This window comes from Aotus nancymaae, unplaced genomic scaffold, assembly GCF_030222135.1.
Source record: "Aotus nancymaae isolate 86718 unplaced genomic scaffold, 86718_ANA_hifiasm-v0.15.2.pri h1tg000033l, whole genome shotgun sequence".
Lineage (NCBI taxonomy): Eukaryota > Metazoa > Chordata > Mammalia > Primates > Aotidae > Aotus > Aotus nancymaae.
The window spans coordinates 34036050-34052945 of NW_026988447.1; positions in this window are offsets into that span (position 1 = coordinate 34036050).

The following is a 16896-nucleotide window of genomic DNA, read 5'->3' on the forward strand; positions in this document are numbered from 1 at the left end:
CTGAAATGGTATGAGGGATGAAGTGAGGCAATATTCTAGGCAGCATTGCTGTAACGAACTAGGAACGCCATGAGAAACCACCAAAAACTCGTATTAGGAAATCACTTAACAATTAACTGATACTCAGTTAAAACACAGAATGAAACAATGTAGAAGGCCTTTGTACTTTCTAATAAAGAATCTGTGTGTTTATGTGTTAAATATTGTTGTAAAAACCTTTGTTATTTTACCACTACCTGCATAAATAAATAAAAACCTACAATATCTTGACACAACATATCTGTAGAAATCATATTATTGCTTTCAATTTTGAAATAGTTTCTGAATTTGAAGTTAACAAAATTGATTTTATTATTAACTTTAATGTCTCATAGTATCCTTCATTTCAAAATATTCCTGAAGCTTAGAGAAATTGCATTTTTTCACATACTTCATGTAAGAAGACATTAATTTATTCCCATGAGAGCTTGTCTAATGCTTCTACTCACGTCATTAGAACTGTCTTTAGGCTATGGTAAGTACATTTATTTCTGGCTTTTGACACTGGTGATAGTTATATTAGCCTCCTTCAGTTTTAACAAGGAGTTATTGTGCAGAATTTTGAAAGCAACTGAAATTGCAGAAGTCCATAATTAATTACTGAGACAAATAGATCTTTACTGTTCAAGTAAATTTGTAATTTTAGACTTACAGAAATAAAAACTCTAAACAGCAAAACTGAACCAGGCAACAAACCATTGCTGTCGTCTGGAGGTGGTAATATCAGTAACAGCAGCAGGTGGAAGATCATCAAACTGGTAAAGGATTCCTGCTATTACAGTTTGCCTCTGTGTCCCTACCCAAATCTCATGCCCCACTGTAATTCCCAGTGTTGTTGGAGGAGAAGTCTGGTAGGAGGAGATTGAATCGTAGGAGAGGACTTCCCATTGTTGTTTTGATGAGAGTTGTCAGGAGATCTGATTGTTTGAAAGTATGTAGTGCCTCCCACTTTCCTCTCTCGCTTTCCTGCAGGCCCTGTGAAGATGTTCCATCTTCCCTTTTACTTTCCATCATGATTGTAAGATTCTTGAGGCCTCCACAGAAGCCAAAGCCTATACAGCCCAAATAATCATTAGTCATTGTAAGGTTGGCCGCGTCGTGGAGAGTTCGTACACGCCTCCTCCCCTCGCCGGGAGCTCGGACACGCCTCCTCCCCTCGCCGGGAGCTCGGACACGCCCCCTCCCCTCACCGGGAGCTCAGACACGCCTCCTTCCATCCGGGTCCCACTCCCCTCCATTTTGTCCCACCCACCTTGGCCACAGCCAATCGGATGCCTCCACTCCCTATAAAACCCCGTGCCTGAGAGGAGTCGGGGCGACTTCTCCGGCCCTTCCTGTCCGGACCGCAGAACCTCGTCCGGGAGCCTGAATGAATTCCCTTGCATTGGATTATTTTCGTGCTGTCCTCAGTTTCTCCATTTCGTCTTCGGCGAAAACAGACCTTACAGTCATTAAATCTCTTTTCTTTATAAATTACCCAGTCTCAGGTATGCCTTTTTAGTGAGAATGAACTAATACATCTGCCATCGAAAGTGTTTCTTTTTCTCTATATCTTTTCCATTTAAATTAATATGAAATAAATTTTAAGAATGTATCTGACTGGAAAAGTACTAATAATGTCTGAAATTCTGTCTGTAAAGAGCTATGGGAAATGTTAGTCATGAGCATTTCATCTTCTAAATTACTGTTCTTGGAGGGCTGTAATATCCATATCAGTGAGCCCATATGTAGTCTATCTGGGACTGTTTATTCAATTTCCATATATATGCTTTCCCTCCATATTTAAGCTTCTTGATGAAACAGTAACAAAAATAAGCACATAAAATATCATATTGCTATAGCATCTATAAAGGAAAATAGGGCCCCAGATGTTTTATAATTCATTGTATCCCTTTAAGTGATTTTTCTTATGATTCAGTTATAATCTTACTTAAATAATCTATAATCTCACCAGTAAATTCAAACCTTAACAACACCAGCAAATATGATTAAAAATATCTTAGTGTGGCTGGTTAGATCAAAAAAGTGAAAATCTTAGTTAATATAAATATATGCATAAAAAAGCCAGGAAGAAGTTGATACTTATGTCAATCTTCATTTCTTTCTTTCATTTGCATGTTACTTCTCCACTCAACCAGCATTTTAAGCTTATTATTCAACCCTTGGAGCAACACATCTTTTCTTTTTCAGTACTTGGTGGTCCTGCATGCATTTCATTACTGTTATTCTCTATTAGCATCTATCAGGGGACATTGATAATTGAAGTAATTATAGTTAGTTTCTAGATTTGAGAAATATAATTCCATTTCCACCTTAGCAACAATACCATTCTAATTCCTTGATAATCAAGATTAATTTTACAAGCAAACCCCTGTTTTGCCTGTTCCATTATGATCATATGGTGTCTAAATGGCCACAGGACCATATCAACAACTCCTTTAATGTAACCATTGTTGTGTACCCAGTGTGACTATCTCTCCCTTGGGGGTCAAGTCTTCCAAACAAGCAAGGTCCAAAACAATGGAGATAGAAAGCTGAAAAAGTATTCAAATAGCTCATTAGATGTAATAGTGTTAGATATCTTCCTTATTTCCTTGGCTATTTATTTGTCCTTGAATTTCCATTTTTAACAACGTATTTTTATTAATACTTAATCAAAATAAGCTGCAATAGATTAATCAAATTCCATTTTGTGCTTTAAATTTTGCCATGGTCTTAGTTAGGGTGTTATGAAACATGCAGTGAATAGAATTCTGTTTACAACACAGATAAGTCAGAAAGACACCAACAGTAACTCATCCCTCTTTCCCTGACATTTTACAAACATAATATATCTAAAGTCCCCTTTCAAGGACAGCATGCATAGTACACACAGGTAAAATAGTGTATACTTGAATATTCAGGGCCAGGGACAGACAACTCCATTGGGTCACAGGTAGATTTGAGAGGATCGGATGCTTTTGCCCCTAGTGGTCAAGTAATATACCAGACATTTCTGATAAGATTCATGCCACAACCTGATGGATAAATTAAGACACCAGATAGGTGACCAGTGGGAAAGATGAGAAATCACCTGATGCAAATATGATGCAAAAATATTTTCATGAAAATTAGTGCCTCCTGTTTACAATAGCAAAGACTTGGAACCATCCCAAATGCCAATCAATGATAGAATAAAGAAAATGTGGCACATATACAACATGGAATGCTATGCAGCCATAAAAAAGGATGAGTTCATGTCCTTTTCAGGGACATAGATGAACCTAGGAACCATCATCCTAAGCAAAGTGACACAAGAACAGAAAATCAAACACTGCATGTCCTCACTCATAAGTGGGTGTTGAACAATGAGAACACATGGACAGGGAGTGGAACATCACACCCTGGGGTCTGTTGTGGGGTGGAAGAGCTAGGGGAGGGATAGCAGGAGGTGGGGGGATTGTGGAGGGATAACATTAGGAGAAATACCTAATGTAGATGATGGGGGGATGGATGCAGCAAACCACCATGGCACGTGTATACCTATGTAACAAACCTGAATGATCTGCACATGAACCCAGAACTTAAAGTATAATAAAAAATTTTTTAAAATGAAGTTAGTGCCTCAGTGAGTGTCTTTTTCATACTCTTGTCACTTCTCCAGTAAACTGTTCTTGCTTGCACTTGCCGGCTAGCCTGCTGGTGGGTGCAACAAGTTTAATTAGTTACTTAGTTTATATTTGAGACAGGGTCTCACTTTTCACCCAAGCTGGAGTGCAGTGGGTCAGTCACAGCTTGCTGCAGCCTTGACTTCCTTGGCTCAAGCATCCTCCCACCTCAGTCTCCCGAGTAGCTGAAACTACAGGTGCACACCACCCCACTGGCTAATTTTTGTATTTTGCACACCACCCCACTGGCTAAATTTTGTGCACACCACCTCACAGGCTCGTCTTGAACTGCTGGGCTAAAGTGATCTGCCCACCAGGTCTCCCAAAGTGCTAGGATTACATGCATGAGCCATCATTTCAGGCCAGGTGTTCTTGACTATCTTAAACAAACCTCAGTCTTATACACCCCCTGTTGCCCTTAGACTCTCACAGTGAGTTTCCACCTCCTTAGTTGTTGGATATCACTTATGATCAGGACTCAGGACTTCTTTTGTACTTCCTCTTAGGCTGAGGTTTTTCCCCTTTCCTTTCCTCCTACAGCATCTAGTCTTCACTTGTGTCCTGGAACAAACAGAGTTTGTTAACTTTCCTCAGAAACTTAACACTTTAGATACCTTTAATCCCAGCATTTTGGGAGGCTGATGCTGGAGGATCACATGAGGTAAGAAGTTTGAGACCAGCCTGGCCAACATGGGGAAACTCCATCTCTATTAAAAATACAAATATTGGCCAGGTGTGGTGGCAGGCACCTGTAATCTCAGCTACTTGAGAGGCTGAGGCAGGAGAATTGCTGGAAGCTGGGAGGCGAAGGTTACAGTGAACTAAGATTGCACCATTGCACTCCAGGCTGGGCTAAAACAATGAGACTCTATCTAAAAAAAATAATAGCTGGGCATGGTGGTGCACATCTATAGTCCCAGATGCTTGGAAGGTTGAGGTATGAGAATGGCTTAAACCTGGGAGGTGGAAGTTGCAGTCAACCAAGGTCATGCCACTGCACTCCAGGCTGGATGACAGAGTGAGAGTCTGTCTCAGATAGATAGATAGATAAATAGATAGAGAGATAAATAAATAACTTAACAGCTGTAAGGTACATGGATGTACTTTGGTCAAGGAATAGGGCAAGGCAGACATCTGGGCCAGAGTGACTCAGCAAGCTTAGGGCCCAGGCGCATACTCTCTGTTATATAACCTGTTTGTGTAAGTTCATACTTGGCTTGGAGCCACTATTGTTTGAAAAGGGTATCACTGCCCTGCTGACACTGTAGGGGTTTGTGCTCTCATGCCCAGAGAGAGTAACGCTATTGACCCCTATAATGGAGAGCCAGTGAAGGCAGACAGAGGGGCACCAGGAACCGGCCTGTGCCCAGAGGGAAAGAGTTGCTAACCCCTTAAAGGAGAGCTGGCCTTGTAGAACCCTACAGCTGTGGGTGGGAGTGGCAGGAGCCACAGAGTTAGAGCCTGAGCAGGCTGCTGAGACAGGGGCAGAGAGCTGAGAGAGCTGCTGATGAGAGAGCTGCTGAATAAAACCAAATTCACCTGCCAGTAGCCCCTTTGCGTTCTTTCAGCTCTTCACTGCCCATCCACCCACTCTCTTTGGACCACAGCATGGGCTGGAACCTGACCCCTGGTCTGACAAAACCTTAGTTCTGTAGGAGAAAGAATCACCATCAAGATTTCTGCTTTTTCCACAGTGGCAACCACTCTCCTCTTCCATGTCTGCTCCACCTGGGGAAACTGAATCATCTCCCACCATGTACTTAATCTTTCTCCTGAGCTCCCAGTGAAGATTTGTGAAGAGTGTTGAGCAGATGCATCTATCCTCTTGTATCTGTGAGTTTCTATACTCTCAGGCTAACCAATACCCAGACTTAGCAATTTGTTAAAAATTTAACTTAATGCTTCTTAATCACTTGCATGGCGGTTCCAGCAAATGGGAATTGGTGCTTGCAACCTTATTCTTCTTGGAAAGTCTTCCTTTTTTAGATTTCAGAATCACAACTTTCCTTGCAAATCAAATCTCTGATTCAAAGAGAGTTGTGATTTTGTAGATTTTGTTTATTCTTTTTGTAAAATGAAGTGTTACTCTTTACAGCTTTCTATATTCTAATTGTTGGCTCTTTCAACAGAAGAACTTGGCAAATAGTTAAATGATACAAATTATATATCAATTTCTTCAAATGATTCAAGTAAAAAAAATCAGTTAATTCCAATAACGGTTTAAATTTTTCATACAATTTATGGGCTCAGAAAAATGCACTTGAAATGTAATTTTGTCCCAAGTGAAACATATGATATTATTGCTGTTGTAAATGCTGTTAAAAGACTTCCCATTAAACATAAATGTATTTGGGTTTTTTGGTTATAACATTACAAAAATTGAGGAAGTACATTATATGATTACAAAAAATGTTCTTCTAAAGAAGGAACTTATGGACTAAAGAAGCATGTATTAACTGTGGTGAACTTAGAAGTCAATTTCCTCCAAAATAATTGAAATTTTTATTAATCAAAATAGACAAAGTAACCAAATACTGTAAAATTATATTTCTATCACACAGATTAATTTGTCATTTTTTAAAAGAAGGTGATATTAGGAACAAAAAGAAATTTTAACATTACACCATGTTATTTATTTATCTGTTACCTTTATCAGTTGAATACTATGAATACCTGAGATAATGAAGAACTAAATCAGATATCAGCAAATGCATCATAAAATTGCATTACAATTTTTTTTTTTTTTTTTTTTGAGATGGAGTCTTGCTCTGTATCCCAGGCTGGAGTGCAGTGGCACAATCTTGGTTCACTGCAACTTCCGCCTCCCAGGTTCAAGTGATTCTCCTGCCTCAGCCTCCTGAGTAGCTGGGATTACAGGTGGCCACCACCATACATGGGTAATTTTTGTATTTTTAGTAGAGACAGGGTTTCACCATCTTGGCCAGGCTGGTCTTGAACTCCTGACCTTGTGATTCACCCACTTTAGCCTCCCAAAGTGCTGGGATTATAGACATGAGCCACCTTGCCCGGCTGCTTTGCATTACAATTTTAATTAAATAAATATTTCATTTTTCAAAGGTAGTTGAAAAATCTCTATAAAATTCAGTCAAATAAGCACTAAAATGTTAACATCTGAAGTTTTTATCAAGTTGCAGTATTTTTTAAAAAATTGAAAACAGAAAGACATTGAAACATATTGCAAAAAAAAAAGAGAGTAAACTAAATGAATTACACCATGAAAACTCAAAAAGTGTAGAAGTTTCTATTTTGAAATTATGCAACTACACTGAAATATTTAGACTTGTGGAAAGAAAATTTTACTGAACCCCAGTTTAGAACTAAATGAATGTACAATTTTCCCCAGAATTTACTGACATTGAACATGCTTATTATTTTGCAGCACCTTGATTTGGTGAATAATTCAAAGGAATCATAGAAACAAATCATTTGTTTTCTTCCTGTAAAATACTTTTAAGAGAAGAAGCAAGTATTCGCTAAACTATCCAAATATAATTTTTTCATGTTTTTGTACTAAAACAAAAGTTGGATTTTTCTCCACTCTGAAGAATTACTATGAATTTACTTGGTATTTCAGCATGTGTAGACAGAGCATAATGCCAGTTACAAATAATTTTGTTGTATTAAATAACAAAATATTAAAATAGAAAAGTCAATAGAGGTTTCAATATTTTGAAATTAACAAAAAATGCAACTTTTAAGTCTATTTCAGGCTATTTCCTTAAAATAGTAAACATAGACTATATAAAGGCATCCTTCAAATACACAAAAGTGGCAAAATGTCAAAAAAAAATTATCTAAGAATCTCATTTTAGAACACATGGACACAGGGAGGGGAACATCACACACTGGGACCTGTTGTCGGGGGTGGAGGGCAAGTGAGGGATAGCATTAGGAGAAATACCTAATGTAGATGACGGGTTGATGGGTGCAGCAAACCACTACAGCACGTGTATGACTATGTAACAAACCTGCACATTCTGCACATGTACCCCAGAACTTAAAGTATAATTAAAAACAAAAGAATCTCATTTTAACATGTGAATATATATTGAGTAATTATTCTTATTTTTAAATTGTTCGGTTCATCAAATTAGAAAGTACTGTCTTGTTTTGTTCATAGTATTTTTAATTTTTTTATTTTAGAAATAATTTTAATTCTGGAAGTGATTTTTAGAACAATTCCATATGTTTGCCAAAATGATAAAACCACTTTTTCAGAGTAAATAAAGAATACAAAAATTATATAATTTAAATTATTTAAATAATTTTAATTCTGGAAGTGATTTTTAGAAGAACAATTCCATATATTTGCCAAAATAATAAAACCACTTTTGCAGAGTAAATAAAGAATACAAAAATTACATAATTTAAATTATTTTTAGCTTCTCATTTCCCTCTCAAAATTTCTGGGTTTGAAAAATTAATTTTATAGTAAACCTACTTATAGTATTATTGGATAGAAAGAAATTATTTTATTATTTCATGAGCCAAAACTGTTACCAAAGAAATGAGAAAACAGGGTAGCTAAGAATGTAAATAGAATAGAAGGCAGATGTGTCTCAATTTTCAGTACGTCTACAATCACAAAGAATGTGACATAGCCATAGAACCTGTCATGTAGCCCAGCAGAATTTTTTTTTTGATCAAAAAAATAGTTAAAAAATGTACATGGTCATTAGTGAATGATTTGGAGGTTTATCATTTTCATAATCATAATCTAGATGTCAAATTTATAATCTATTTTAGATATCTATTATATATTAATGGACTATAATGTATTTTATATATAGCAGACATAGTTTTAAATCAAATTATTCAATTAGTAGACCTGAAATTCTCATATTTTTATTCATTTTTTTTAAAGATAAAGAAATATAGTCTCATGATATTCAAGTAATTCAACTAATTTTAATAAGTTGTGGAACAAAGATCAGAACTCATGACCCCCTGGGTCTTTACCATAGTTTCACACCATCTTTCCATTCATGTGCTTTGTTTTCACTCAGGGATTTCAAGGCAAATAATTTTCTGTGACAGAGTTATTTTTATAATTTACCTTGGAGAACATCCTATTTATTTATTATATGTGTATGTGTATTTGCACATGTATAATTTGAAGATGTAGAGGCAACCTATTCTGAACAAACAACAAAACCTGTTCTGATATAATCCAGACCATGATAAAAAAAAAAATGAAAATGAGCCAGATTAGGGAAAAGAAAAGCCTTTTTCAATGGAAACGAGTTACAAGAAAGAATTTTTTTTAAATGACATAATTATATATGAATAATTTCTCTAAAATAAGCACTAGTAAGTTAAAAATTAATTTAATTAAAAGTCATCTATAATGTATAAGCAGAGGTAACATCATTATTAAGTATCTTCATATATGAAAAAGGGAGTAAGCATATAAGGGAATATAAATTGAATATTGTTTAATGTATGTGAATTTTTTTAAAGAAAATAATATTTTTATCAAAAGCTTTATATATAAGGTCCTATTAGATTGTGATTAAACAGATAATCTGAGAAATGGTTTATAATCTTAGTAGATAAACAGTATATAGTATAACTGCATAATTATTAAATTTAAAATCTTTGATAAAATAATCACATGAATATTATGTCAGACTATTTAACTGCTCTTTCAACTTAAAATTATTGATAATGAAGTGAGTGTTATGTTTTGCTTTGATAAGTAAGCACCAAAGCAATAAGTAAGGACTTTAACGTGTATACTATATTCCCAATGACTTTATTGAAAAGGGATCATTTTATTAACAAATTCAAACCTGCATCTTAAAAGGCAAATAATCAGATTCACTGTTGGGCAGACCTAGGTGTACCTGTTTTCTACAAAACAATACTATAAAATTTCAGCAGTATATTATATCATGGAGTACATTTATTTTTCTCCAAAAATAATCTGCAAAGCATCAAGCATCATCTTAAAAATGCAAAATATAACTCTTGCCAAATGAGCCATGTAGCATATAATGTAGGGTTTGTAAAACATAAAACATTAACTGAAAAGCTTTATAATGAGAGATGACTGCATTTATAGCAAACATCAATCTACAAAAAATGAGATTTAAGAAATGTGTAGACAGGTGTGATGGCTGACTTGATAAACAGCAGCTGTGATCTGTGTGTATGTTTCTAAGTAGACGATTAAATAAAGAATTTTTAGTTGTTACATTTCTAGTTTTTAGTCTCTACACTAATTTAAATATAGTGATGATTTAACAATATTGTTGAGTCAGCTATTTCTTGATTAGCTGTGATAATTGGCTGTAGAAATCACACTAATAAGTCATAGAGAAAATTCAAATAAGCCAAAAATTTCAACCACCTCCCTTAAGAAAAGTTTTCATTTTGCTGTAAGAACCAAGTAAAATAATCTGTTAATTATTTGAAACAAAACACTAATTAATAACATAGTATACCCAAATATGAGATCAATAAAGAAAACAAATCTAAAATGTGGCATTTAATAGCTAGCATTTGGGATGTGTTTATCATATACCAGACACTAAACTTAATGCTTTCAATGGATTACGTCATTTAATTCACAAAACAATATCATGAGGCAAATATTATTACAAGCACCAGCAGGCCGACTGAAGCTTAGAATACGTGAAAATATACTCAAGGCCATATAAATAATGGTCAAGGTTAATATCTAGGCAGAGTATGATTTCACAATGCTACACTCTTAATCCCTGCTCTCTTGTTGCCTTCTTGAATTTTTAACGGGGGAGAGGAGCAGGGACCACACAAATCAGTGATGCAACAGGGACTTTGTTTAATAAGAATGCCAGACTGTCCCCATGTCTCATTTAGTAATGTTGAGGGCAAGTTTATTATTTAATCTCATCACATTCTAGACACAAGGCCTTTCAGAAAAACTCTGTTCTTCCAAAATGTCTCTCCTATGAAATAAAGAAAACATGCTTACATGACTCTGAAATACATATACATATAATTAAATTCGTAGAAATACTACTCCAAATGTGAGGCGAAATAGGATGGTAATGGTGTGGACAGGGTTTGTAGGTTGGAGGAGATACCTTCGCTGTGAAAATTAGGGTTCACCTTGTAAAATGTGGATAATAATAGTACCACCTCAGAATTTAAAGATTAAAATGAGATACTATTTTATAGTTTTTAAGTATTGAGGATTTTGTTTTATTTGTTTTCCACCTCTCAAATATTTCTTTAAAACCTTGACCAAATGAAGCCTTTTTATATTTTATTTTATTTCAGGAAATATGCAATCGTGGTGATCATTATAACAAGAACTATTTACAAATAAATTTTGTTCTTGACAGAGTGAGACTCCATCTCATGAAAGAAAAAGAAAACAATAATACACTGCTTTTTAATTTTTATTGAAGTATTATAAGGATAAATAGAATCACAGAAATAATTTTTATAATAATATGCATTCACTAAGATGTATTTATTGTATTTTAATTTACTGTGATATTTAAGACAATATTTTGGTCTTAAAGTCTTAGAGTTATGGGTCAGTATTAAATGCATGCCAGCGCTCATAAAGATGACCTCTGAATTGTACTGCCATGATGTATCAGTTCAAAAGCTGTACTACACACATAAAAATCAAGACAATAAAAGTGACATTTATCTAATTAATTTTGTGTTTTAAAAGTACATGTGACTACATCTCAAAAAGTCCATTTATATATGTCCACTTAATTAAACAAATTTTATTGTTACATTGAAGCATTGTGATAATCTAAGATTAGGTAAATTAAAATATTAAATTTAAAGAAAACTTTACCAATATATTTAAATATGTTTTCTTCCAATGTTTAGAGGTGACATTTAGCTAATACAATCTTAATTGTCAAGAATTCAGTCAAACAAATCAACTAAATCAGACTGAGTTTCTATCCAAAAAGTCACACTTTATTTTTCAATTCAGAAAAACCTGCTAATGCATGCTTGTGTGATAACTATGTTTTCTGATTTCTAACTCTGATAGAAAGGCAAGGCTAGGACCTTGCCATGGGTTGTTGCCTGAATGTAGTAAAGTGCTGGTGACATCAATATTTATTTCTGTACTTTTTGCATTCTCTCTTGGGACTGTCTTCCGTGTCATCATCAGGGGATAGAAGAGGTGAGGTCATTAAATAAAAGCTGTTTTGACTTTGACTACACTTTACAAAATATCTGCACATAGGAAAAAATATGCCATTTCATTACCCTTAACAGTGGTATTTGTGAAAGAGAGAGATTAAGGGCTATTCCACCATTATACATGTTTTAAATTATTATTTATTTAGCAGTCTGGTACATTTATGACCTAGAAATCTATACCATGAAAAATTCCAAATGAGAGGCATGCCTTTTTTCTTATTTTTTTCTAAAGTTGGAAAGGTTGAGAAGGCATAGAATGGGAAGGAGATACTCAATGAACCTTGTCAACAGGTATAGACAGCCTCAGGAAAGTCAGTTTTAGGAAAAGTCTCTTGGGAAGTCAAAAGAACTGGAAAGTTATGTCTATAAAACTCTCTGTGCCTTTGTGGCACCCTGAAATTTGCCTGCTTCTCAGGATTGTGTGTATCACAATCTAAAGTAGTTTGCATGATCCCGAGGTAGGAAGCAGAACTCTACAATGGAGGTAGGGCTTGGATGCTGGACCAAATTGAGGACTAGTCACGTATGGTCTAAGGCAGACGCATCTCCCCAAAAGACACTCCTATCAGTGTGCTATGTCAGTTTACCATTGCAATGACAACACCCAGAAGTTACTGCTCTTTCCATGGCATGGCAATAACTGGACAACCTGGAAGTTAATACCATCCTTCTAGAAATTTCTGCATAAACTGACCTTAATTTGCATATAATTAAAAGTGGATATACAGATGAGTGCAGAACTGCTCAGAGTTGCTAGTCTGAGCATATTGCCTATAGGATAGCCATGCTCTTCACAAAATTGTAGTGCTGCTGTATACCAGCTTGCCCTTGAATTTTCTCCTGGGTGAAATCCAAGAAGCCTCCTGGGCTAGGCCTCAATCTGGGCATTTGCCTTCTCTGTATCAATCCTATATTGACCTCTGAATAATGCAAAGTGAAGAATGAAAGTATAAAAATACAACTAAGCTCAGCTGATTCACTAGTTTTGTTCTTTAGTGCTCTTCAATGTAACTTGGTGCAATGCTGTTAGTAATTAAAAAATGGATTATAAAGTTGTGCCAGAAAATCAAGTTTTTAAAAACACTCTTCAATATTAACTTAGTGTTTATTTTATTGCTTTCTGAGAATTGTTAATTTGTTTCAAAATAATTAGATTCAAACGGAATATAAGCTGCAGTTTTCACATGAATTCAAATTATACTTGGTTTCAAGAAGTCAAGCTATATCAATAAGTTTTTCTGGAAAAAATGTACTGCGTCAAGATATAAATCTCTGTTTTTATGAAATCAGAGAAATGAATGTAACTATTTATAATTGAAATAGTATTCATAAACGTATTAAATACCTAGCCAGTCATAAAAGTTTTAAAGTATGTTTCAGTGAATAAAAAGGCCTTTGCCCAGTTTCTTTTTGTGTGTTTTATCTTTTTACACCAAGACAAATTTAAGAGCATGCAGATTTTTGTAACCACCCTCTTTTGTTTGGAGCAAATTTTGAATTGTCAAGAAAAATATAGCATGTTTGGCATCATGGCACCAAGCAAAAATGTAAAAGGCATATTCATTATAATCTTCATTTCAACAGAAACCTCGTACAAGCTAACAAAACAATAACAACTACAGTGACAGCGAAAACATAAACCCCAAGATTTTGTTTCTAAATGCAGGGTAGTTTATGTTTATCTGGTTTAATTTATTTTGATGTTATTTTTCTGGTCACTCATGAAATTATTATAGTAATCACAGCATCTAATTTAAAACTGAAATCACATTTAAATTATTCATAAAGCATAGTTTTACGTTCTTTTGAAAGATAATCAAGTTTTAATGCCACTTGAAATGCCTTCCTGTCCCTTAAGTAATCTCAGTATCAATTGCAACTGTTTCTGACCAACAGTAGAAACAGCAAAATGAATGGTGTAGTGATGGTTTGATGAAGATGTGCAGAAAAAAATGGGAAATGGGGATTCTTTCCAATAAGAAAAATAGTTGTCAAACACTATCTCATGGCTATAGGTATTTAACAGGTCAAATCTGTGAAATTTTTGAAGATTTTCCTCATGTATTCAAATTATTCAATTATTATTGCCTAAGTGGAATCTGCTGTTTATGTTGAAATCATTATTGTTTTTTTTCAATGCAGAGAGTTTTCCCACAGAAAGGTGTACAAGATGACCTCTTAATTATGTAAAATATCGTTTTATCTGAATCGATTCTATTTAAAATGTGGTTTGAGTTGAGAATTATTCAAAGACTTTTTAAATAAAATTAGTTCACGGAAAATTTTGCATGGAAATTGTTATGACAATGAAAACTATATGATATATAATACAATGAAGTTAATGCTGATTATTTGGTAATCCATTTTTCCAAAGGAAGAATACATTATTTTCTCTGACTTTATAATGGATTAAATCCATGTTTATGTTTTTTTACTTTGCAAACATGAGCTAGTGTATGAAGGTTTATTTTAATTTCAAAAGCAAAATAATGTAAGGATTTGGTAATTATTTTGATTTTAAACATATTTTACATGGAAAAAAGTTTATATCCTTTATAGGTTCTTTTCAGTTGTATTGATTATTATAGTTTTTGTTAGGTGTTCTTTCTTGATTTGCTCTCTTCAAATTTCTCAAATCGTTAAGTGACTTTGGTGAATTAAGTTAAGTGAATTTGGCTTCTAATGTAACATAGAAATCTTGCCTGACTTTTTTTTTGCTTTTTTTTTTTTTTCTGAGACGGAGTTTCGCTCTTGTTACCCAGGCTGGAGTTCAATGGCGCGATCTCGGCTCACCGCAACCTCCGCCTCCTGGGTTCAGGCAATTCTCCTGCCTCAGCCCCCTGAGTAGCTGGGATTACAGGCACGCGCCACCATGCCCAGTTAATTTTTTGTATTGTTAGTAGAGACGGGGTTTCCCTGGCCCTTGCCTGACTTTTTAACCTGCCTGCCCACTTTCCAGATTTCAGACTTAAGACTAAATCAACTCTTGCCTTTTTCAGTGCCTTTCCTAATATCAGACTTGCCAGTACATGTAATCAGGTGAAATTAATTCCATAAAATAATACAATTTAAAATAAATTAATATCTACATTAATTATATATATTTATAATTATATATATAAACTATATATATTATCTTCTCTGTGTTTCTCAAGAGCTCTGATTGGTATAGAAGCTATAAATATGTATATTGCCTATTAAAATGTAATGTTTAATGTATGAATTAGTATATATTATGATAATTCTTGTTATTAATGTTATTTATAAATTATTATAAATCACAGGGCAAATATGATGTAGATTCTGTTTTTATACAAAATAGATACTCCACATTTAAGTCATTCATTACTTTGTACTGCCCTCACTCCCAGCTTGTTCTATTAGTTTAATTAGCTGCGGATAGAAAGCGGTCAACACACAATTTTCTGCTAATAGGATTAAAGTCTCAATGAGCACTTGTTACCTGTCAGTTATGGCTTTCATCTCATTTTTCAGTGTAAGGTGGAAGACGTTGTAAGAAGACATCATTTGCTATTTTTCTAGAATGTAAATTGACACAAATGTAGATACAATTTTTTAAACTTATCCTTAAAAAGTCTAAACACACACACACACACACACACACACACACACACACGTATTATTTATAGCTGTAGGAGATCCTGGATTCCTGCTGTTCTAGCTTAAATTTTGAGCTTTGTAAATTTTAACAATTCACACAAATTAGAGTAAATTCGTGAGTTAAACATGTAACATTAGATTGAGATCTTGTTTTATTTAGGATATTCACATATCATGCCAAAAAAAACTATAGAAGATGTATAGATTTTTTTCATTTCTGCTATAATGTAAAATATGTACTACACTTGAGAAAAAAATCATAAAAAGCATACTTTTACTGTACTGACTAAATCAATGGTGGTGAAATGTATTCTTAGACTACTTAGAAGAAGCAAAATCCCAATGTTATTCTTTAACTATACATGAATGTAAACTGAATATAAAAATTGCTTTTGCAGTGGATTTGAAAGCTTTTCTGCAACTATCCTGTCAATTTTATTGGCAGAGAAATGTAGTTAAGGTATTTTGTTCAAGACTTCTCTGTGAGAAAACCACTAATAATGGCAAGAATATTGAAACACTATGTTAGAAGATCCCAGTCTATCTTTTTCCCCAATGCTGTGAAGCTTTCTTTGTTTGTTGTTTACTGCTCAAAGCTTTATCTTTATATAGTTTAAAATGATTGTGATGTTCTTCTTTTTACAAGCTTTCAGTTTGTTTATATTATAAAAATGCCTTTCTGAGTTTCTTCTGATTATTTTTAACAAAAATCTAGAATTCTTTTAATTTATATAGGCCAGAAGAAAATTATTGAGTTTGATAAAATGTGTACAAGCATTTTAGTCCTTTCCACAATTATGAGAATGAGAAAAAAAGCTGATTTTTACAAGACTAATTTAAATTGAGACATAGAACTAAAAGTGTTAATGGCATATAAAAGAAAGCAATGGCAAATCACAACTACTGTAAAAATATTGGGGTAGCTTATTTAATTATATGAATAATTCCCTGTAAAATTAAAAAGAACATGAGCAGGCATTTCACAGAAAAATTAATATAGCCAGTAGAAATTTTAAAAATTGATATATCTTCATTTCAACTAAAATACTTAATAATAAATATTAAATTATACATTCAAAATATATCTATTTAATATATATACACAGTTCTACCATCTGATAGGCATTGCGCACACACACACACACGTATGGATCTAACATATGTATATGTGTCTGTGTGTGTGTGTGCATGTGTGTGTATGTTAGATCCAATCAGGTTCTTTAAGTAGGGAAAGAGACACTCTTAAACATTTCTAATGACACTGTAAATTGGTATTACATTCTGATACATTGTCAGTAACATAAAGAGATTTGTGCTACTATCAATAACCTTAACTTCTTTCTCTATAAAGGTTTATTTCAAAGAAATATTTAAAAATTGACATGAAGATTTAGGTACAAGCATG